Here is a 24,940-nt window from a genome sequence, read left to right on the forward strand (position 1 = left end):
AGTCGTCAGGTTGATAATGTGTCTAAATAATGTTTAGACTTGGGGCCCTCTCTGACACTCGCTGCTTTGTGTGAGAGCGCATGTTCCTTCCTGCATGAGTTTTGACTAAAACACACACACACACACACACACACACACACACACACACACACACACACAAAGGTGCGTGAATTTCATTTTCATTCAGCTTATGGGGACAATTAAAGCAGAACCTTGAAAATATAAGCACTCAAGGCCAGAACACATTGTTTTGTAGTATGTTATTAAAGTACTCGACCAATTAACACAACAAAACAGGTTGTAGTTGTTAAAAAAGGGAAGAGAATTAAAAAAATATAAGAAAACATGCAATGACCTGTTTAGGAAAAATGAGAAACAGTTGTAACATGACCATATTTTCAGTGATCATAAAACTATTATTATGAATATACAGGGAGTGATATGGAGGAAAAAGTAGTCTATATACATATTATATATATATATATATATATATATATACATACATATTATATATATATATATATACATATATATATATAATAAAAACAGGTTTATGAAGGTTGTACTGCATATTCCTCATATGCAGTACATTTTTATCTCTGTAACTAAAAAACTCTGACTTTCAAAAATCTGCTGTGCTGAATCATTTAAATTATATTATAACTTGATTACTTCTACAATGGCAAGAAAATGAGCAGAATGCCTAACATGATGGAACTAAAGTTAGCCATTGCTCAGTCATGGATTCACAATTAGCTTATGTCAACTTTAAGATTTTCATTAATTTATCTTTTAAAAAATTTTGGTTAAATTTTGACATTATCATATCAATTTCTGTCATTTAAATCAAACAAGGCGGAATATTTCAGAAGTGAAACAAACTAGTGCTGAATTCGAAAACCGCATACTAGCATACTGTTCGTACCAGTTTTCTAATAGAAATACATGGCAAGTGTAGTACGATTAGTATACTATATAATATTCCTAAAACTTACTGATGTGCTGTTGCTGTCCCACTAAATGACGTCACTTCCTGGAGGATAATGTCATTAAAGACCTGCATAAAAGACAAACAAAATAGACAGTGGAAAAAAAAAAAGAAAGGAAAAAAAAAAAAATCAGAAAATTAAGGGGAAAAATTTAAGAAGCACTTGGAATTTTTAATAAATTGTCAAAAATGTTTTTTTTTTTTTTTTTTTTTTAAATGGCAACATCTACTCAAATCAAAGTAGTTATCATACTATATGTGGCTATATATACAATGTACACAGTAGAAATGAACCAGGTAGTGTTACAATATATATATATAAAAAAGCAACAACAGAAACATACAAAATTACTTGTGAAACTGCTTCTTTTCTGTATGACTCTACCCAACACCACATGCCACTTTTCTGTTTATCCGTCATTTCTTTTAATACCCACTGAGAGAAAATAAATCACGGGATATCGGCCAATCTGTGCTTCATTCAAAATTAACCATCTACAGCCAGTTTTGGTTTGACACATCTCGCTTTACCGGTGCAGCACGTTTACATAAATGCGGTGACATAAGCGTGCATCCAGCTGTGATATTATTAGTTCTTTTGGCGCACAAATAAAAACTCACTTCACCATGCATCGATCCTATAACTATATGTGGAAAAAGTGAAAAAACACACTTAGAACAGATTGGAGTAAAACAAGTGGAGGTCTTCATCCATGAAGAGGACATTAGGTAATACCCCTGACACCGATGACCAGCTCATTAAGTTGAGCCTTTATGGACCATTACGCACTGGGTCAATGAACACACAAGTTCGAGCCGTCCACGGTCAGACTGCTTCTCTGTGCTCACGTGAAACAGTGTTTGTATTGTGGAGCCGAAGTCTAACCTGAACGAGACCTGATAGAGCGACTCCGTTTCGAATCTCATTCCACCCCTGTCTCTTTATTTCTCTCCCTCTCAATTATTGCTGTGATTTGTAAGTTGTGATTACAGCCGTGCACTTGGGAGCAAGCTAGCGCCAGCCTACACCGGGAGATAACGCACTCCATGCAAACTTACAAAGCGACCACTGACTCTTCTCTCGCAGGGTAATGAATAGAAATGCAGCTTTCAGGACAGCGGGGGGAGAGCCGTTTGAGTGTGTATGTGTGTGTACTACGGGGGTGGTGGGGTTGTAGGGTGAGCAATGCAGCTCCATTCTCTACCTCGCTGTCAGAAAATATAATTTGCGCCTTCAGTGATTCACCTGGTTCATATGCAGCATGCAAATTTATTTCCTTAATAATCAGAGCAGGAGGCTGCCCAGGAGGATTAATGGCATCATTCCTTATGCACCGGCAGCCTCCTGGACCGCGAGGATATTACCCACCTCTGACATGGAAAAATTGTGTTAGTTCTACAGAGAAAACGCCGGGATATTTGTCCTGTGCGACAATATAATGGGCTGGTGCATCATCAGATTGCAATGTCATTTCAAAAACCTTGAATACAAATAATGTACAGTGAGAGAATAGATGGTGCGTACCTTAATACAGTCGACTAGTTATCCTTCACACAGGTATAAAGGGGCTTTTCTGACACCAGCCTTTATTTAAATGAAGCCCGCCGCATCCGGCGGCTCTAGGCTCTATCCTAGGACGGATCCCTCTCTCTCTTCCCTCTTTTAATTAATCTTCCCTTCTCTCCCTCACTCTGAGAATCTCTCTTTTCTTGCCTCCTTCACCATTTTAAAGCAAACAACATGAAATATGTATGGGCCAGACATATTAATTATCCCACTATGTGGGGAAAAACAATGCGGCGGTGGCACGGAGCGTTTGGGTGCAGATCTGTCACCGGGCGCGGGGAGGGGAGAGCCGGCGAGAAGTGAAAACCTAATTAACAAGATAAGTGACCAACAGGAACCCTCTGTCAGGAGTCACACCCACCCCGGAGCTGAGCCAACATGGACGCCGCTGGTGTTACCGCAGCGCTGCCTGGGCAGCCATCTTGATGAAGTTGTCCTGTTTGTGCAGTGATCTAGTGTGAAGCGGCACTAGAACGTTTGAAAAAACTATTATATGTTTCTATCATTTTAGAGCCATTTAACTATGTGTATATGCCATAAAGTTTGCGGGGTAAAAGGAAACAGCACCAGCCGTCACCAGATGTTAAAAGGTTAGTTCACCCAAAAATGAAAATTCTGTCATTAATTACTCACCCTTATGTCGTTCCACACCTGTAAGACCTTCGTTCATCTTCGGAACACAAATTAAGATATTATTTATAAAATCCAATGGCTCAGTGAGGCCTGCATCGCCAGCAAGACAATTAACACTTACATTGCCCAGAAAGCAACTAAAGACATATTTAAAACAGTTCACGTGACTACAGTGGTTCAACCTTAATATTATAAAGCGACGAAAATATTTTGTGCACCAAAAAAACAAAATAACGACTTTATTCAACAATATCTAATGATGGGCGATCTCAAAACACTCCTTCAAGAAGCTTCAAAGCTTTACGAATCTTTTGTTTCTAATCAGAGGTTCGGAGCGTGAATCAAACTGCCAAAGTCATGTGAACCATTGAAGCCTCATTTACTGAAATCACGTGACTTTGGCGCTCTGAACCACTGATTTAAAACAAAGATTCGTAAATCTTTTGGTAAATCTAACCCTTTAAACTGTGGTTTTGGAGATGGGGGAACCTTAAAATCTGGTGCTACCTCTGGCCTGAACCCCTGGTAATCAAATATACAAATAAATAATGGCTAGTACAATTCCTGTTTTTGATAAGCAGTCCTGAGTTCAAAACCCACCTTCATATACAACTAAGCAAAATTGGAAACTGAATGGATCAAACAAAAAGAACAATGGAGCTGAAAGGTTCTCAAAGTTTATGCTTTTTTTTAAATAATATTCACATTTATTTAGTACTACTGACTGTTGATATTATTATCAAAAGTCACCTTTATATGTGGGTGAGTTGAGTACTCTAATTAGTCCATTTACACCAGTTTGACCCATTCAGGATGATTTGCTATTGGTTACAAGCATGATAAGGCATTTTTTAAGGAGGCAGCACCTACTGTCACATGACTTTTAAAACTGCACACTTTAGAATCTCACTGAGAACCATAATGAGCTCAAGGGAGGCCAAAGAGATGCTGCTTCCATCTAACCTTTATCCACTTGTGTCGCTGTTAGACAGTGTTACATTAGAACACAACAAAAAAAGTATTTAATCTCATATTTTGTTATATTTCTTTTGCTATATTTCCAAATCATTTAAGGAGACACCACCTCCCTTGCCTCCCTGGAGAAAAATACCTCAGATGCTAATGGGTAAAGGGAATTTGAGGACAAGAAAGGCAAGCCTTTTCCATGGAGCAAAGCTCTCTTTTTTCTCTCTCTTTTGGTTCTTCTGTGAGACCCAGGGGTGCCTTGAGGTGAGGGCTAGTATTTTTTCCTCACTGCCAACCACTCATTACAGTCCTGGTGTCCCCCTCTGCCTCTCCATCACTCGAGATTATAGGAAAGAATTTCTCTCGATGAAAAACGACAGCGTTCTCACTTTGCTGTTGTCCAGTAGACTGAGCCAAGAGCAACAGTGTGGATGACGACGACCTCATAGTTCACAGACTGAAACAGTTTGGATATCAGCATATCCAGCAGAGATAAAAGACCCTTTAACTTTTCATCAATCCACAATATGACTTGTGATGCAGCCTGAAATAAATCACACCATGTTCATTCATTTGGCCAGAGGAGAACTGGCCCCCGGCTGAGCCTGGTTTCACCCAAGGACTCCCCCGGAATTTGAAGTTTGATCATTATTTTCCTGTTTATTACTGTGAAGCTGCTTTGAAACAATCTGTATTATATAAAGGTGAGTTGACATTTTGGTAACATGCTAAACATCACTAAAAATACCAAATTTTCATAATTTGGCCACTTTCTATAAGAAAATCACTTTGTCAGCAGTAAGTATCCTAATAGAAATCATGACAGACACTAGTAAGCAATTATTTGAAGGTTGCACAGAGAAGTTGTGTGAACAAATACATCTGATCGGCTAGACAGGTGTCTCTGGCTAGGGCCCCTTACCGTGGGCACAAAGCCATCCTTGTGGGCATTGTTTCAGTAAGTCTGGGATCCTCTGGAGCCCAGCAGCCTCATTAAACACAGAGTCCAGTGCTAAAAAGCTGCAAAAATGGTGGGAAAGCAATGCTTTTGACAATGTGAAGAGCTTAAAAAGGACCAAATGCTAAACAATACAACGTCTGGACACTGCATGAGTGTTTCTTGAAGACTCTTGAAAGAATTTCCAAGAAAGAGAGAGAGAAAGAGAGAGAGAGAGAGAGAATAACTGAGCTATTAAAGGTGAAGTGTGAAGTTTCTGCACCACTAGTGGCAGCAAACGGAACTGCAGTCTGTTTGTGTGAGAGACCAGAGCAACACTGGCTCAACCAATGGTGTGATTTTGGGGGAAAACCTGTTTGTGTGAACAATGGCAGACAGGAATCTTTGAAATTAGTTTTAAACAGTTTTTGCAATGGCATTTGGTGCTTCTAGTGGAGGAGAAAATACACACTTTAATGAAAGGTTGCTGTGATTACAAAAGCTTTAAAAGGAATATTCTCAGACACAGATACTCCCAGAAACATGGCTATTCAAAGAACAGTCATGTCAGCTAATAGCAAAACATGTTAACATAAGGGACATTCATCTGGACAATCTAGACACACATCACCATAGAAATGCCCCGTCATCCTTCAAAAACAGCCCTCTGGGTGCTCATATTTGAGGTGGAACTGCTTTTAAATGACCTGTCGCCATGCGGCAGGTCTGATGATTAAGACGTAGGTATGTTAATGAAACTTATTAACGACTCCTCATCCGAAATGGGATTTATTAAAATGAACGCATAATTAAATTTAGCGATGAGCCACGTTGAACAATGCCAGATAGTGGCTACTTTGATTTTGTTTAAAAGTAATTATGCAGAATTGACATGAGTGAGAGTGGTGCTGTGGCCCCTCTAATGAGTTAAATAAGAAAAATCGCTCAAGTTTCAGACTCTGGCAGGAGCTAATTGTGTTAATATGATGGTTTCCACAATGCTGTCATTTCACTTTTGGTCTCATTTTCTTCTTTTTTCTAAGCCTCTCTCTCTCTCTCAAATCGTAAGTAAACAAAGCGTGATTTTCTTTCATTTTCAAGTCTTTGATTATCATGGATTTTCATAGCAACATACTTATGTAACAGGGCACATTAAAAGTCTTGTAATTAGCAACTTAAACAAGCAGACAAGAGGATTTGTATCTTAGTTTATTACCTGTTTAGCCTGTGTGTTTTTATGAAAACAACAAAAATAATGTACACAAATAGAAAACTGTTCTTTATTGACATTACTAGCAGTTTCCTTTTGGTGTTTACATAAAAGTTGGGTTAGTTCACCCAAAAATTAAAATTCTGTCATTAATTACTCACCCTCATGTCGTTCCACACCCGTAAGACCTTCGTTCATCTTCGGAACACAAATTAAGACATTTTTGATAAAATCCGATGGCTCAGTGAGGCCTGCATTGACAGCAAGAAAATGAACACTTTCAAATGCCCAGAAAGGTACTAAAGACATATTTAAAACAGTTCATGACGACAATGGTTCAACCTTACTTTTTGAGTGCCAAAAAAACAAAACAACTTTATTCAACAATATCGAATTCGATGTTCGAATCAGTGGTTCGGAGTGTGTATCAAACTGCCAAAGTCACGTGATTTCAGTAAATGAGGCTTTGTTAGTTTCAAAACGTTTCGAAATTTCAATGGTTCATGCGACTTTGGCGGTTTGATACACGCTCCGAACCACTGATTCAAAACAAAAGATTCGTAAAGCTTCGAAGCTTCATGAAGCAGTGTTTTGAAATCGCCCATCATTAGATATTGTTGAATAAAGTCTTTATTTTATTTTTTTGGTGCACAAAAAGTATTCTTGTCGCTTCATAACATTAAGGTCGAACCACTGTAGTCACATGAACTGTTTTAAATACTTCTTTAGTAGCTTTCAGTGTTTTCTTGCTGTCAATGGAGGCCTCACTGAGCCATCGGATTTTATCAAAAACATCTTAATTTGTGTTCTAAAGATGAACAAAGGTCTTACGGGTGTGGAACAACATGAGGGTGAGTAATTAATGACAGAATTTTCCATTTTTTAGGTGAACTAATCCTTTAATAATAATCAGAAATCTTTCTTTATTAGAATGATTTCTGAAGGATCATGTGACACTGAAGACTGGAGTAATGGCTGCTGAAAATTCAGCTTTACCATCACAGGAATAAATTATATTTTAAACTATAATGAACTAGAAAACAGTTACTTTAAATTGTTATAATATTTCACAATTTCACTTTTTTTTGATCAAATAAATGCAGCCTTGGTGAGCATAAGACACTTTAAAAAAAAAAGCTTTAAAAAAATCAACCACAAATAGTACAAACAGTAGTGTACATTCACATAAACACTCAAAAATTTGTATTAAATGTAAACATTAGTCCTTCAATTCTTCCTAGCATGGAAACAAAGATGGGACAAGGGTCAAAAAATATGTCGTTTGCATATCAAAAGTTACTTCCACTCTTGAACAGGCTACACATCTTTTTTTTCCGTTAAGTGTTTATAGACAAACCAACAGTGGTCGCTTTGTGGCGTCACTACTTCGGTCAATTTGGCCCCCTTAAACAGCACGCCACACAGCAATACTAAGAAAAACCTACCAAGTCCAGACAGGCTCAAGTGCTCTCCTGCAACAAACGCAGCCTTCACACTCACAGACCCCAAGTTTACCAACACATCGCCATGGAGACGGATCACACAATAGCCTTAATTTGGCCCCTTGGCCGCAACAACAGGCAGGAAGAAACAAACTGCTGCGACACACTCGCTTGAATATAATAAACGCAGCCCAAACAACACAAACAGAGAAAATAATCACGGTCTGCGCCCTGTGCATGGCACAAAACAGAGCCGTAAACACAGACGCTGTGTTGTGGCGCTACAAACAGTACTTTTCATATGAGGTGAGGAGAGGTTATCGGCATCAAAACCCTCCCTGCATCTGGGCACGTATTAATTATCACACTCAGCATTCACGCCTGTTTCTCAGAGATGAGGCGATATTTGGCTGGGGACGTGAGGTCTCATTATTACAGGGGCTGCTCGCGATGTCCTCTGCTCCTTCCATCCACAAGAAGACCAAAAAAAAAAAAAAAACCCTTCTCACTGTCCTCTGGTTCCCAGTGGAAATCGGCAAGCCCATCTCACTGCTTAGCAACCAGCCTTGGGGCCTGTTTTACACAGCTTAATTCAGATGTGAGTTAGCTGCAGTTGATTGGTTGTGCGGATCTCTCCTCTGTGTTCACTCGCTCTCTTTCTCAGAGGTGAGGACTGGCCTAGAGAGAGAGAGAGAGACATGTACAATGGATGCAGAGGCTACTGTGTGTGACAGTAATGAAGGATGGCTGGGACAAGAGCGGGGCAGAACTGGGACTGCGCTCAGAGAAGATAATGGTCAGCATCCTCACTAAGAGCTGGGAACACCATTTAAAAGTTTCGCTTTTCAATACAAATCAGCTGACATTTTAAATGGGCTAAAACTGTGCTTTTACGGGACTGTTGATGTTAACATGAGATGCATGCATTAGCAAAAAACATGTTACTGTTTTTAGACCTATAATTGTACAACCTCCATAAAATACAAAAATAAACAGTAAAATAAAAATAAAAAAATAATAAAAATAAATAAATGACTCATTATGAATAAATAGATGTTACACTATATACAGTAGGGTCCAACAGTCTTATATCACTGTTTATACTACGCGGCTGTTGAATGCTCGAATCTGATTGGTTGACGAACTTTCTAAGGTGCGCAATTATTTTCAGGGAAACGCACAGCTGAAGTGGTTCTAGCAGGTCTTGACCGCCTTGCAGTTCCATATCACTTCACCAAATGATTTCAGTTATTTCAAAAGGTCCTACAGCCTACAACTGTAAAAGAGACAAAACCCACAACGACACAGACCAAGCAAATAAATATAGTAAACAATAGAATGAAAACGACAAATTATTGTCATGGTTTTTGCCACAAAATACGTTTTATTGTGTCCTGAAAGTGCATACTCTCTCGCGCTTTCTTTCTCTTTCAAACGTACACGTACTGTATAGTACGGACGCACACTTGCACAGAAACGTTTTGTCAGTGCTGCTCTGATGAATTAATCAGTAAAATAGTTTAGCAGCTTAAAAGATACATGACATTTCTCACCAGCGAGGTAATAACTGCGGTTCTTGTGGTACATAAACTTTTAGTTTTGCTATTAGTAGAGACACTGCTGCCGTGAGAGAGGCACAGACTCAGCTAGGCTAATTCACATATGCTTATTCTCTCTCTCTCTCTCTCAACTGCGTTAATAACTGAATCAACTGTATTATTCTGCTATCAAGGCTCAAGCCTCCATTACTAGTTCTGAAATGACGTTTTGGAATTAGCAACAGAGGCTTGGGATGAGATGCATAAGAAATTAGTCCCACACACAAGAGTGTTTTAAGGACAAAAACCTGACAAATGTCTTGAAATACAACATCGGAACAGTGTCTTGAGCTGTGGTAACCGTAGTATAAGCGGAATAATTGACTCCGGGCTGTTGAATTCTTAGAAAATAATGCACATCCGAGCCCATCGTCAATTATTCCTTAATTACAATTATTCCTACTTGTAATTAAGGCTTATTTGTATCATACTGTATTAGTAATAGTTGTATTTAACTATTTTACATTTATTTACTTTTTAAAAATGTAATTAGATGACTGGCCTTGGTAATTTCATTAAATTATAAAATGCAAAACAAACAAACAATAGTGAGTCATGTCAGGGATCTGAGGCCATTTCTGATTGATTGATTGATTTTTGCATTTTTCTAATGAAATACAAAATATTCAATACAAATTATATTATCAGCACAACAAAAAATCCAAAGTTCTACAGCCGAATGAAGTTCACATGATTAGTGGCACAAATTCTGCAGTAGTGGCCTACTGCAGAATCATAAATAGTTCTTTGCTTTAATTTTTCAAAATTTATCACTTTCAAAATTCTAAGACTTTGTTATTTTCAAGTTAGATTTTGAATCCCTGCTTTGCAATGCAATCTCAGACTTTCGGAACCCACTGTATAATAACATATCTTCATTAATTATATTAACTTTTCTATTAATAAGATCGATTTCTAATTTATTTCTTAAATTCATTCTAGTTGTGTGAGAAAAAGTGAGAAAACAGTTCCTGATAAGCAATTCTGTGTCATTTGTGTCACAAGAGTTCATTTACAGTATTCTCAACACTAAGACAGTGTTGAAGCCCTGCCCTTCCAATGAAGAAGGGTGAGCGAGCAAGAGAGAGAGAGAGAGAGAGAGATAGAGAGAGATAGAGAGAGAGAGTGGACGGAAGTGGGGACTCAACAGGGACTAACACCAGTGAGGTAGAGTTTAACATCTTGGCTGATAGTGGGTCAATTACCTGTGTGTAATTGCAATGATTCCAATAACGCAGCAGTCATGCTTGACAGTTTCCAGATCAGGTCCAGTAATTGCAGGGTGATGTGTATGACTGGAATCAAAGGAGAGGCTCTGGAACTCGGCTCTGCCATTCGCAGCCAAACCCACAATGCTTAATGCAATAAATCCTGAGCTTATTAGCACAACTCTAAATGGCAAATTGGTGTGAATACCAAATTATACAGGTTATGATTGAGGGGGGAAAAAGTTGAGGAAGGGAGATTTCACAGAAAAAAACGAAAAAGGCCCCAGAATTGACTTCACTTCATTCCGTAACATCTGCGTTTACACGCATTATTCGACAGGGAACAATCACGAGGTAAACAAGCTCCTCTCTGATCATTTGTGAAACAGCTTAAGATTCATTACATACCTATATTGTCTCATGATTGTGCAATACATTTGGCTGTGATCACTTGCTGCGGAAAACATCCAAACCCGCGCAAACATGAAAACAGAGCCCTGGTGATATTCACATGACCAGACACTCAGCAACTCAAAGCAACAAGAGGCTAATAGGACCGCAGCCCGTTTACTGAGGTAATTAAACGGCCGTGCAAGAGGACCGGAGAGGGAGAACGCTACAGGGACTGAGAAATATTGCCCGAGTGTGGGGCCACTTTGCTAATAGGCCTGGCGTGATGATGGATCTCATGAAGTGGCCCCTTTGCATTAGCAGGAAGGCATTAATAAACAGGAATGGGTTAATAGTGCAGAAAAAGCCAGCAGTCAGACCGTGGGGGTGTGGAATATTCCTTTCTTAAGTCAGCTGTAAGTAATTACGCCATGGTGAGCTTCTGACGATTACCATAACAGAGCAATTGGACGTGAAGAATGGATAATAGTATGAACATGGAAGTGTGTTTAGAGAGGGGCTGCGAGAGCTGGGTAACGCTACGCATTCCTTTCCTCTCTCAGGACACGCGGGGGGCGATCAGATGATTTCAGCACTCGGAGTGCGACCTTCTGAGACGTTTCAGGCTCACGGATTGTGACAAGGCCTTTCTTCAATGTAACCTAGACTTTTGCCCTGTGTGTTTGGCAGCTGTCCATTCAATGTACATGTAAACGAACATTCTGCAGCCTCGCAGACATGAAAGTGAGACGAGAACCCAGGAAAAACATGTTAACTTGGCTTTGGGTCTGTAGATTGCAGAGGGAACATAAAAGGTTCCAGAATAGCCTTTAATTAGATGTACAATTTAAGCTGAAAAAATAATTCTCCTTTTGGCAGTGCCTTTATCTCACATAAATGTTTATTTAATGTTCATAATAATATACTTATCATGATGAGAGAGGCAAGCTACATTAGCATTCAAAAGTTTGGAGTTGGAAAGGCTGCATTTATTTGATCAAAAAAACAGTAATATTGTGAAACATTATTACAATTTAAAATAACTTTTTTCTATTTTAATATATTATTTATTCATGTGATGGCAAAGCAGCCATTACTGCAGCCAGTTTCACATGATCCTTCAGAAATCATTATAATATGCTGATTTAATGCTCAAGAAACATTATGTTAAATACAGTTGCGCTGCTTAATATTTTTGTGGAAACCAAAATACTTTTTTCATGACTCTTTGATGAATATAAAGTTCAAAAGAACAGCATTTATTTGACATTTATTGTATCTTTTGTAACTTTACTGTAAATGTCTTTACTGTCACTTTTGATCAATCTAATGTGTCCTTGCTGAATAAGTGTTAAATTCTTTAAGAAAAATGAAACACCAAACTTTTGCATGGTATTGTATGTTTTCAAGTTATTACAGGTTGCCAAGATTCTCCTCCTAAGCTATTCCTGCATCTGAATCCACACGGTGGAATTAGTAGTATGCAGGTCTTAGGAACTGTAGAAAAGTATTTCTCTCAATCATGAATACGCGCACACACGCATGCACACAAAAAAAACTTTCTCAAAAAAACTCATTCTGTATGATTTATAAGCCTTTTGAAAAATGGGGACATGGGGTAATGTCCTCATAAGTCACCCTCCCCTTGTAATACCTATGTCATACCCATGTCATTATACGAATTTGTGTCCTGATATGTCACAAAAATGCATGCACACACACACACACACACACACACTATGGACAATGGGATCCCAGCCCTGACACAGGACAGGAGCTGACTTTGTTCTTCAACAGTAAAGGGAGGAGGGGAGCGGGATGACAGGATGAGGGGGGTGGTCTCAATCCTTACAGTCAAAGCAGCCAACATGTGACGGTTCCCACAGCTGGGCCGCCACTCTGCTTTGGATCAGGTCATAGAGCCTTCTGAGAGGTCAAGGAGCAGAGGTCAGCCTGTCTGAAGAAACTTCCTAGGGGACTCAACAACAAAGGGACTTTCACAGGTGAATGAGTGTGTGGAGAAAGAAGCAACAGAGCACTGTTTTTCAATACAAATCACTGTTTTCATATTAGGCAGAAAATATAGCAAAAGTATTATCCATTTCCTCTTACCACCCTTAAAAAACAGAGACCCTCAAATTTTGTAGATTAAGGGCCACAGTTAGTGTATGTATATATATATATATATATATATATATATATACACACACACATACACTAACTGTGGCCCTTAATCTACAAAATTATATATATATACAATTTGTAGATAAGATTATATATATATATATATATATATATATATATATAGTGCTGTAAACAATGCAAACATCATATTATCGCAACACCAATCATAACTTTGAATTTCTAGAACATACACATTTATTCTGTGTCCCATATTTTTCAATGTAACCCTGCTACAAAATAATTTTCCCCATGAAAAAAAAGAAGAAAAAAAGGAGCATCCCTTATAAAATTATGACACCCAAGAAGTAACAATTCAACACTTATCCCAATTTATTGTAAGAAAAAAATGAGCAAATAAATATTTTTCTATATTTGATTAATCTACACTACCGTTCAAAAGTTTGGGGTCTGAAATAAATCTCTTATGCTCACAAAGACGTTTATTTGATTGAAATACAGTAAAAAAGTAATACTGTGAAACATTATTACAATTTAAAATAATGGTTTTCTATGGTTTTCTATGTAATTAATTCTAGAATTTTTAGTCACATGATCCTTCAGAAATCATTCTAATATGCTGGTTTGGTGCTCAAGAAAGTTTTTACTATTGTTAGTGTTGAAAATTGTTGTGGAAATCATATATAATTATATATATATATATATATATATATATATATATATATATATATATAATGAATTTAATATTTTGTATAATTACAAGTGTCTGTCAACTTAATGATTTTATATATATATATATATATATATATATATATAATTTAATATTTTGTATAATTACAAGTGTCTGTCAACTTAATGGGAATTTTAATCAATTTAATGCATCCTCACTGAACAAAAAAAAAAAAAAAAAAAAAAACAAACACTGACATTAGAAGAGTAATCTGATAAATCTACCTACTAAATATAAAGACATAATTATCTTTAAAATGTGGGACTGAAGGCAGGCTGAACTCTCAGAGATTCCTTTTTCTGAACTATTTGAGTAAACAAAGACCTAATTCAAACATTCATCACTAGATTCAGTCACAGAACTTCCTCTGCATGGCTCTAATAAACGTCAGGCCAGAAGCCACGGCTCATCTGCAGGGGTATGCTCTGGCAAAAGTTTAGCCACTGCATCAAAAGAAGCCAAACTAGCAGCCGCGCTGTCATGGCCAGCATCCAGCGCGTGTACTCAGATATATTTATGTGCATTGCATTAAGACAGAGGCCTGCTTTTGGACCGTGAGCTGTGAGCTGACGTCTCAATCTGTCGTGCGACACGCAGCCGGCTGTCTGATTCCTCCTCTTGCGTCTGTCTGGCCCTGTGTGTCCGTCGCGCTGGCGGGGAGATGGACTCCACCAGACTGCCAGCCCCAACCTCTTACCCCACCAGCCTTCCTAACCGCCCAGCTATCCCAGACTGCACCAATCCAGCACACACTGCTCAACTGCTACGCTTAAAAGATTTAGAGCAGACAAGGCCATTTTTCTCCTTTGCTTGCCTGTGTGAGTAGCGCGTCTGTGTGTCTGCCAGTCTCAGCCATCGGCTTGGAAAGCTCAGGCCGGGTCAAGGCCCAGCAGGCTGTTTCTCCTCTACTCCTCCCTCTGTATCTTCCAGAAAGTTCTACTTTAAAAAGCCCTACATAAATATTTGTGCACAATGTGACACAGGGATTTCTTTGCACAGGCGCGGCAAGTCTAAATTAAGATGTCTGGCCCAGCCAAGGACTCCTCTTAGCTGCTCAACAAGCTTTAGAAGAAGACAATTATTTGAAATACTATCAAGTACTATCTACTCACTCACTACTGTAAGGGATTATTTAGGAATATTTCTACCACATGTACACAGGAGATTGTATGTAATTGAATATACAGAAAAAGTGTGTTCATGCAATTTTTAAAAAAAAAATTTAAACGCACTTCCCACAAACATTATACACTATGGAGACACTAATTCCTTTTTGTGACAACTATTAGATATTAATAATAAAGCTAGATCTAGCATGAACAGATATCTTTATCCCTCTTATAATGGGGATTTTTGCCTGTGACGCATCAAAAACTCACTATTAACCAAATCCTACAACGTGACACAATCTAATGAACCAATACTGAATACATTGAAAACAATGTAAAAACCAAATAAATAAATAAATAAATAAATCATTTTTAATCAAAATTAATTACATGCAACATTCATTTAAAATATTTTTAATTTTAAAAATTAATTTAAAATTAATTTAAAATCAATTCCTAAACTGACCATTTAAAAGAGAGCGACCGAGAGAATGAGACTTTCAGGCTCTATTTTGTACCCTTGTGGAAAGTATCATTTACAGATCTCATTACAGTACTGAATGGGACTTTTAATTGCTGAGACTTGATAAACACTGGAACCATAAATCACTACAAAACTGCTAATCTATAAAGCACTGTATGGTATAACTTTTGTAAGATAGGGTCTCAGAGTCTTGGGAGAAAATGATCTGTTTTTGTTCTTATTTCAACAGAAAAGGCCAAGTTTAACAATGAAAACACAGGTCAATAAGGAGTAAAACATCATGAGAGAAGGGGGAAAGAAATCCTCGTTCTCTAGATCTATAGACAGTGCTATATATATATTCCTCCTTGGTGTGTGAAAATTATAGCTTGCATCTGAAGTCTGCTCCTCTAAAAAAAAAAAAAAAAAAACCCAGACACCCCCCCTCCCCCCCAATAGTAGAAAAGCATATCTTTTCTCTGCTGGGAAGAAAAATCACTTTTATTTGTGTGAGTTTTATTGCCCTCACACGTAATTCAGCATTTCCATACTTTCTCACATCTAGGCCAGTCACACTGAAACATACACAAACAGAATTAGCTTCTGTACATTTCAGTAGTGCAGTGTTGGCACTTTCATTGAAATGAACAGCTGAAACAAGCTTAAGTACATAAAAAGAGAGGGAGAAGACAGGGTCACCATTGTAAAAAAACACCAACGCAACCAACCAAATTCCCATCACCCATATAATCACCACAACTCAATGTGATGGAGAACATGCACTAACCCCTAGGCCACATCTGATTGAAAAGACAATATTTTTGGATCTAAAATGTGTTCCTTTTTTGTTTGATTTATTGTTTTAATTCAACCTATTAATTACAAGAACAACTTGTTTTTCTACACTTATAACTAACAGTGAGAAAAAGTGCCTTCGACCTCTGACCATGCAGAATTTCCCTCTAAGCTCTTGAAAACTGAGGGGAAATAAAGCATACCAATTAAACTTGGCCAGCTTGTTAGTGGTTGGACAGAAGACTGACGGCTAAAGTTATTGTATTGTTGAGTCAGTGAATGCGTCTAGAAGTCTGCGTGTTTATGAGACTGCTGGCGGATACCATAAGCAATGCCGATTACGATAGGGATGTGATGGTTAACCATCCATTAAAATACATCCCACAAAATGGCCACAAACTGCACTCTGCTTTGCTTAGCTGACAACATATATAAGCCACCATCTCAGAAATGGAATACTATAAGAAAAGAAAACAGAAATCAGCCGTTTAGTGCTGGAAAGCTTTCTGTGGCATGCTTGACATCTACCGTAAAGTTCTTTTAGTGTTTGAATTGGTCAGTTAAACGATCCTCACGCTGTGGTTAAGGTAAATGCTACAGTAATGGTACAGTGATATGTAAACAAAACGCTCATTTTCTAACATAAAACCCACAATGAACTGGAGGTATGGCACAGTGGTAACATGCATGCTAGAAACATACAGTATAGGAGCTGAGGGTCTCCTGTAGGGACATGGGTTTGAGTCCAACCTGCATCACATCCCAATTCCATTCCACTATCTCCCTGCTGTTTCTCTGCACTGTCATGTCAATTAAAGACTAAAAGACTAATAATTAACAACAAAAATATGGTATGTACATTATTAATGTCTAAGTGCAGATAATTTTATGAACGAAGGAACGAACGAAGGAATGAACAAACGAAAGAACCAACCACCAAACCAATGAATGAACAAACAAATCAATCAATCAATCAATCATTCAATCAATCAATCAATCAATGGCTCAATCAATCAATCAATCAATTAATCCATGAATCAATTAATCATTGAATTATTTAATCAATCAGTCAATCAATCCATGAATCAATCAACCAACCAACCAACCAACCAACCAACCAACCAAACCACTCTGAAAACAAATAATTTTTAGTTTTCAAATCCCAATTCTATTTCCCTTTTTCTCTGCTATTTCTCCGGACTGTCATGTCTACGAACAATAATAATATTGTATGTATATTAATATTATTAATGTGTAAGTGTTGATAATTATGACAATAAATAAACGCATTCTGCCATCTGAAACAAAGAATGTTTAATGTGTTTTAAAAAATAATTAAAATAAATTAACAATAAATAATAATAATAACAATAAAATTTGTATCACTAATTATTATTGAATCATAAGGGAAGTGTATGAGTGTATGACAACCAGGCTGTTCAGAAAGATAGAGAGAAATGAGATCAAGAGACAGAAACATAGTTGGAGCCAGACTGGTTGCTCTCATGGTAGTTTGACCGGCAGAGGGCTGCAATGTTAAAAAGGGGGGTATCTTAGGGCAGTAAGGGACCTGGGTCCTAGAGCCTTGGGCCTCTCAGCCCCCTGCCAGGAGGCCTGCAGTCCATCACCCACAAAGCCTGGCCAGAGATGGCCGGCGGGGACGGGCAACGTCCTGGAGGACATGCAGGCAGATGGTGCCTACACCGAGGGGAGAGACACCAGACACACTCTCTCATGCAGCCTGGCATTTGGCCCAGCAATCACAAGCACTAAAGCTAATGCTAAGGGTAACTCCAAATCTAGAGAGGACGAAGCAAAGCTCCAGCCAGCCAGTCCTCTTCATCCACTCAATTACCCCCAACACACGCACACATACATACACGCATGCCCAGTGCCGCAAGGCCAAGCACCCAAACGGCAACAGGCATCATTACACTCCAGCACACATTCTCTCACCCAGACTGACTGCAGAAGAACAGACAGCTGAGAGTTTTAAAAGTGGAAAAAGACGGAGAGTTCGTAATGAGGCACATGTGGGAGTCGTAGCGGTCCCGTTTGTGTGTGTGTGTGTACGTTTGATGAACTGGGCTGCTGCTCGTGTTACCTGGGGCTTGTGTGCAGATGGGCTTGTATCCTGAACCGATCCTCACTTTATGCGCCTACAGCTAGGAGAGGAACGAGAGATCTCGCGTACACACACACCAGCTGCAACCGAAGCGCTCTCCCTCTCCCCAAACATAACTACACACACTCTCCAACTCCCATCTAAGGACTCACAAACTATCCACATTACCAGATAACACAGGAAGAGATACATTTCATCACCCTCAGGTAAAAACGTCCCACATGACACAAGCTATTAGAGATTCAGTAAACCAGCGCACTTATATGTTTGTAACCGGAATACAAAACACATTCTCAATTTGGTGTGCGCCACTTCCGTCGGTCCACCCCGCACCTGAGCGCAGTCCACGGATCACCCGCTGTCAGATTAGCTGACAGGCGTCCGCTCGGTTTCCAAGCCTTCGTATCCTCGATAATAACACCTGCAATCTCTCGTCTCAGAAGTCACGGAGAGAGGGGGGAAAGGAGCGAAGGAGGGACTCTTCTTTGGCGAGGGACGGTGATAAACAAGAGAAAGGAAGAAGGAGCCGCCCTGTGGATTTCAGTCCGGCTATCAGTACCCGCAACCACTCGCCTACGACAACATGACAGGTGTAAGTTTCAGCAACTTAAACGGCAGGATTAGCCACTAGTGGTTTTCTTCATATGCATTCCTTATGGGAATTAATTCCATTTGAAATGCAAGGCCAAAGGCAAGATTAGAGAGGCAGAGCCCCATGGGGAGCTGTATGCTGCAGCTAAAAGCTGGGATTTGAATAATTGTACAGGCTTAGACCCAGAATCAGCACAGAACAGAACGAATGGATTATTACTGGGAACTTTGTACGTTTGTGACTGCCTTGCTTTCTGAAATACCTGCGCACACGTTCGTGGGGGTGTGTGATCTCAATGAGGAAAAAAAAGTCATGAGTTTATTGCAATTGGGATGAGAATGAGAGGAAGAAAAGTGAGTGAAAAAGACACTTATGCCCTTGGGGATGTCTGATGGTTGAGACCAAAAAGTATTAAAGGAATATTTTGAATTCAGTACAATCAGCAGCACTTGTAGCATAATGTTGATTACCAGAAGGAAAAATATATATATATATATATATATATATATTAACATGATTCACAGTGACAGTAAAGACATTTACAGTATGTTACAAGGGTTTTACATTTCAAATAACTTTTGAACTTTCTATTCATAAAGAATCCTGAAAAACAAAATGTATCATGGTTTCCACAAAAATATCAAGCAGTACAACTTTTGTCAACATTGATAATAATAAGAAATGTTTCTTGAGCACTAAATCCACATAGTAGAATAACTTCTGAAGGATCATGTGACACTGGAGTAACGACAGCAGAAAATTAATTTTTCAATCTCACATACAGTAAATAAAAAATGTAGTGCTGTCAAACGATTAATCGTAATTAATCACATCCAAAATAAAAGTTTGTGTTTACATAATGCGTGTGTACTGTGTATATTTACTATGTATATATAAATACACACATACATGTATATATTTAAGAAATACCATTTACATGTATACATGTAAACAGTATATATATATATATATATATATATATATATTATTTATATATAATTTATATTATATATAAATCAAGCGTACTAAACTGTACTAAACAATTCTGCGGGAGTGTGGGTGGGGCCTTGATAGTGCATGGATCCACTTCATGCTCACGACTGTACAGAACTGGGTCCTGAGTTCACTACTGCATGACTCAGGTCCCGAATCAGCACAAGATGTCAGCATATTCGGACACTGACGGCTTCACTTTTCTACAATGGAAGAGAGTGTAGGTGTGTCGTCCATATTTTTTTTTTTTTTTTTTTTTTTTTTTTTTTTACAGTCTATGATATAAATATAAATATTTTATATATAAATATATTTTTGTTATATATACATGCGAGTGTATTTCTATATACATAGTAAATACACACAGTATAAACATGTATTATGTACACAAACTTTTATTTTGGATGTGATTAATCGCAATTAATTGTTTGACAGCACTAAAAAGAAATAAATATATTAAAATAGAAAAGTCTTATTTTAAATTGTAATAATATTTCACAATATTTTAAATAAAATATATGCAGCCTTTGTTGAGCATAAGAGACTTCATACTTTTGATCGGTTATGTAAGCGTGAAAAAAAAAAAAAAAAAAAAAGCTTACTAACCTTTTCTGTGTAAAGTTACAACCATTTTTATAAAAACTCTAAAGTGACAACAAAGTTTAAACAACAGGGGTTTTTTATTTTATTTACAAAATTCTGTTTTTATTTGACAGAGCTTAACTTCCATTGAACCCAGAATATTACTTTAAAGGAATGAGGACTTCAAAACACTACATGTCACTCAGAACAGAAAAGGAATATCTAATGAAGGCAGAGAAAAGGTTATTGGACGGAAACATTTGAGTATTTAGTATGAAAGGCTGGGCTCAAGCTCTAGAGACAGACAGGTGAGGGGCAGCTCACACAGACGGTGGAATTATCACACCGTTACCCAGCAACGTCTCGGGAACAGCGCCCCGCCGTCGCCATGTTTATTTCATGCAGCCAATCAGTGTAATCTGATCATTAGCCTCCTGCCCCACGCCTGAGCGGGGATCCAAAACGGCCCTTATCCCGCCACTTTGCACACTCACGCTTTAATCAAAGCCTCTCAGTCTCGACTTCCTCCGTCAGCGGCGAACCCGAGGCACGTACAAACAACAATGCCCACACATCCAGATGAAGTGCTTATGGAAAGCACCGGCTGACATTATGAGAAAGGCATGCGCACTAATATTCATTCGTTGTCGTATTATTACAATGCGAGCTGAAAATTACAAACGTGTTTACTATCTAGACAGCAGTAAGATAAACTAAGTCTTGGCTGGGGTTCCTAATAATTGGCAATATGCCGTACATTCCTAAGTGTGTGTGTGTGTGTGTTTTAGTGGTTTTGAGAGAGGAAGCGAACGATACGAGAATGAAAGAGTGAGAGGGGGAGAGAGACGGAGCTCAGGAGGCAATTTCAGAAGTGTCAATGACCAAATCCCACACAGACTAAAGTATATCAGAGACTCTAACCAAGCATATGCAAAGCAGAGGTCAGAGTCATCACTTTCTAAATGGTGTGACCAACACTTCAGTCATGCCCAGTGAAAACAGATGATGAGAACTGGGACATGAGAGGCCTTTATTTTGGAGGAGAAGAAGGGGGAAAAAACAGTAAACATTAATACCGTCATCTCAGAATGACACACGTGGAAGCAGCTAGAGACTGAACTGAACGTGCACACAAACACAGCAAATGACAACAACGACAACAAAAATCAATAGCTTTACAGGACAATAAACATTTAAGGCCGTCCCACTGGCTGTTTATGTGCATGGCTACAAACTGCATCTCTGTTGTTTTGACAATTCGTCTTTAAGTGACAACCCGCAAGGTGACAAGAGCCCTTCAGACGAGGCACAGGACAAGCGCAGGAACCATTCATCTGACGGATGGGTTTCAGCCATGTGTCAATCACGTGCTAACGCTCTTGCTGAGAGCAGTAGCCCCTGCTTCTTCCATCTGCTTACAGGCGATAGACTGGCGAACAAGACGTTCCCGGTTCTTCCCACAGCTCCTGCTCTATCGTTAAGAAATTATGCTGATTAAATCTTTATGAGGCCAAGCCACTGGAGTCGGCCATATTTGAGGATTGAGTCTTTTCTAAATGTGTAAATAATTTAATCTTTTGGATAAGTCAAGTGGATTTATCCAGCGGTCGGATATAATATCATTCGGCTGGAGAAACTCAGCGAGGGAAAGGTGGGCTGTGATTGGGCCAGGGATGTTTAACCCGTGGCCCACCACCGCAGGTACCATAGAGAGATGAGGGAGAGAGATAGACAACAGCACACGCAACACAATATCTTTATTTAGCTGTGTGGAGTGGAACAAGAACTAAAAACGTGGACTAAAGATGTGTGCTGATTCAGAAGTTTAAGAACTTATACCAGACTATAGTGAAATAACTTGAGATGGACATAAGTTAATGACTTCAGAAAGGGTCACAGACTGAGATTTGAGCCAGCTGCTCTTTCTGCAGAGAGCAATATGCACTGATTTATTGTGAAAACAACACTATTAGTCTATGGTGCCATTAAATTTAACTTTCTGGTTTACAATCAAATAAAATAAACACAGACATGCGTGTGATTAGCTACATGCAAAGTTTTACGTTATTCACATTACTGTTTCTTGCTAGCTGACTAACTATATCTTAAAATACGATACTTTATATGCTATAGTACACATTATTTGTGGGTTTCTTCAAATATGAACATTTTAGCACTATCAAGAAAGAGAAAATTATTTAATTTTCCATAATTGTCCAACAGTGAACTTGGTCACAGGACATTTGATTTCATTTCCACCACAATGTCATTCAAACCAGTCATATTGTGTTGTGTTTAACAGCATCCTATGTTGGAAAAGACTTAAAAAATTTGTATTAAAGTGGCTGACTCCTTTGCCTTGCTAAGGTTATTTCATTGCTATCTTTTAATGCATTCCAAATACACATCATTAAATATTTTCTCAAATTTTAATTCATAATTTCTCTTCTAAGATGATACACCCTATTTTTTTTGTTTGTTTTTTTTTTTGTTTTCTGTACACATCACATTTCATATTTCATCTTAGTCATGCTCTAACACAACACATAACTAACAACTAACACTGTTGTGTCATTGGTAAACTACTACACCAAGTTTTGTTTAAAAAATGTTATTTGTGGCAAACTGTTGGTCGTGATGGAAATGTATATTAAAAAAAAAAAAATCTAAATATATATATATATATATATATATATATATATATATATTAAAAAAAAAAAAATCTAAATATATATATAAATAATTTTCAAGAATATATTTAAACAGTTTATTTTGATTCTTTTGCTCTTGATTATAAAGCTCATACTTTATTATGGCTCGTTTCCACTGAGCATTACAGTTCAGTACAGTTCAGTACGGTACGGTTTCCATTGTCAGAAGTTGTGAATGGTACCCTAATTCCGAACTGTATCGTGCCACTTTTTTGGAACCCTTCCATTGTGGTACCAGCATAATAGTACCAATAGTACCTGTACCAAAAGGGTGGAGCTACACTCACTGCATAACGTTGATTGGTTGAAAGAGAATCGTTACTTGCGCATGACAACACAATACCATTGCAACACAGTGTGTATTTTTTGGCTGTTTTTTCCTTGCAGCCTTCAGCCTTTGCTCAAAAAAAGCTGCTATATGTCCTCCATTGTTGTTTACTGTCACTTTCTTCTTCACACAAGAATGACGTCGATCGCTACTTTCCGGCATACACCACGCCTATCAAGTAAGGGTACTGTTGGCAGTGGTAACGCAAGCCAGATCAGAGTTTACCATCCTGAATCGTACTGTACTGAACTGTACTGTACTGTACTGTACTTCTCGGTGGAAACGAGCCATTAGTAAGACATGAACCAAAAAAAAAAGAAAAAAAAGGGAGCACTGTACTTGACTATACTTAAACATGGAAACTTGACTGAAACTTTCCATCATTACTTAAGACTAGAAGGTTGATACTCTAATTGGCAATGACTAATATGCCATGTCTGACGCACAAAATGCAGTCTTCTACTATTTGAGGCAGTGCAAAAGGAAAATGAATAAGTCCATAGTACCTTGCGTTTACAAATTGCAGCTTTGAAGGCCTAGCATGACCCTTGACCTCCAACAAAGAACAGCTTATAATTTCACTGTACGAACATCTCATATTCAGTCTATTATGAGCCAAGAACCACAAGAGAGACAGACTGCTCCCAGTTTCTGTGCTTAAATTCAGCGTAGTGCTCTGTTGAAGTGCTGGTTAGATTAATGTCACCTCCCTCCATCAGCTGGTGATACATCCATTTCTTTTCTGCTTTCCAGCAATCACCGGTTACATTTAAATATATCAAGTCATCTGAAAGTGACAAGTCACGACGGTGCGGTAATGACATAGGCTACAGCCGCTCTGCAGGCCAGCTGGGCAGCATTTGGGAATAAGGAAAGTAATACAGCTGGATAAAAACTCCTCTCTCTATTTAAAAGTGGGAGGGTGAAGGCTCTCCCCCCGGTGCGAGCGCCAGCTGAAGATTGCGATGGCAGGACCCCAATCTCCTGCCCGTGCCAGGCCTGCTGGAGCAGACAGTCCCGGCTGAAATACCTGGCCCTCCCGTGCCGCCCGCTTCAGAACGCAGCTAATCAAATAAATAAATCAAATGAAGAGATGTGCGAATTGCTTTTTCGGCTGGGTCCCATTCTACGGCGGGACACTTGGAGTGTCTCAGCTGGGGGGCCTGGCAGGGAGTCTGGGCATATTTTAACACAGGTACTGATCAGACCCAGCGCGCCTGTGAGACGGTGCCCAGCGCAGGCAAGCCTGGACAGACTTCACACACTCTGAGATGCACACACAGACACATAGTAATGTTACACTGGGCTGAATGGACTGAGGGTCCAGTAGCCCAAAATTTGAATCACCGATAAAAGTCGGCAGTGATGTCTTTATATTTGTTGATTTAAGCTCAAAACACAATGATTGTGCATCATGGTCACAGTCAACCT

General features: G+C 38.6%; 1 long non-coding RNA gene across 7 annotated transcripts in view; it reads right to left on the reverse strand.

Moving 5' to 3' along the window:
• The window catches only part of LOC127524685 (uncharacterized), a 387,968-nt gene that overhangs the window by 192,446 nt on the left and 170,582 nt on the right, over positions 1 to 24,940 (reverse strand). Inside the window, exon 4 of one of the 7 annotated variants that reach the window (XR_007933125.1) lies at positions 996 to 1,057. The exons of the other annotated variants lie outside the window; for them this stretch is intronic. This is a non-coding gene — a long non-coding RNA (uncharacterized LOC127524685). The remainder of the gene's footprint in view (positions 1 to 995; positions 1,058 to 24,940) is intronic. 7 annotated transcript variants of the gene reach the window in all.

This window comes from Ctenopharyngodon idella, chromosome 13 (genome assembly GCF_019924925.1).
Source record: "Ctenopharyngodon idella isolate HZGC_01 chromosome 13, HZGC01, whole genome shotgun sequence".
Lineage (NCBI taxonomy): Eukaryota > Metazoa > Chordata > Actinopteri > Cypriniformes > Xenocyprididae > Ctenopharyngodon > Ctenopharyngodon idella.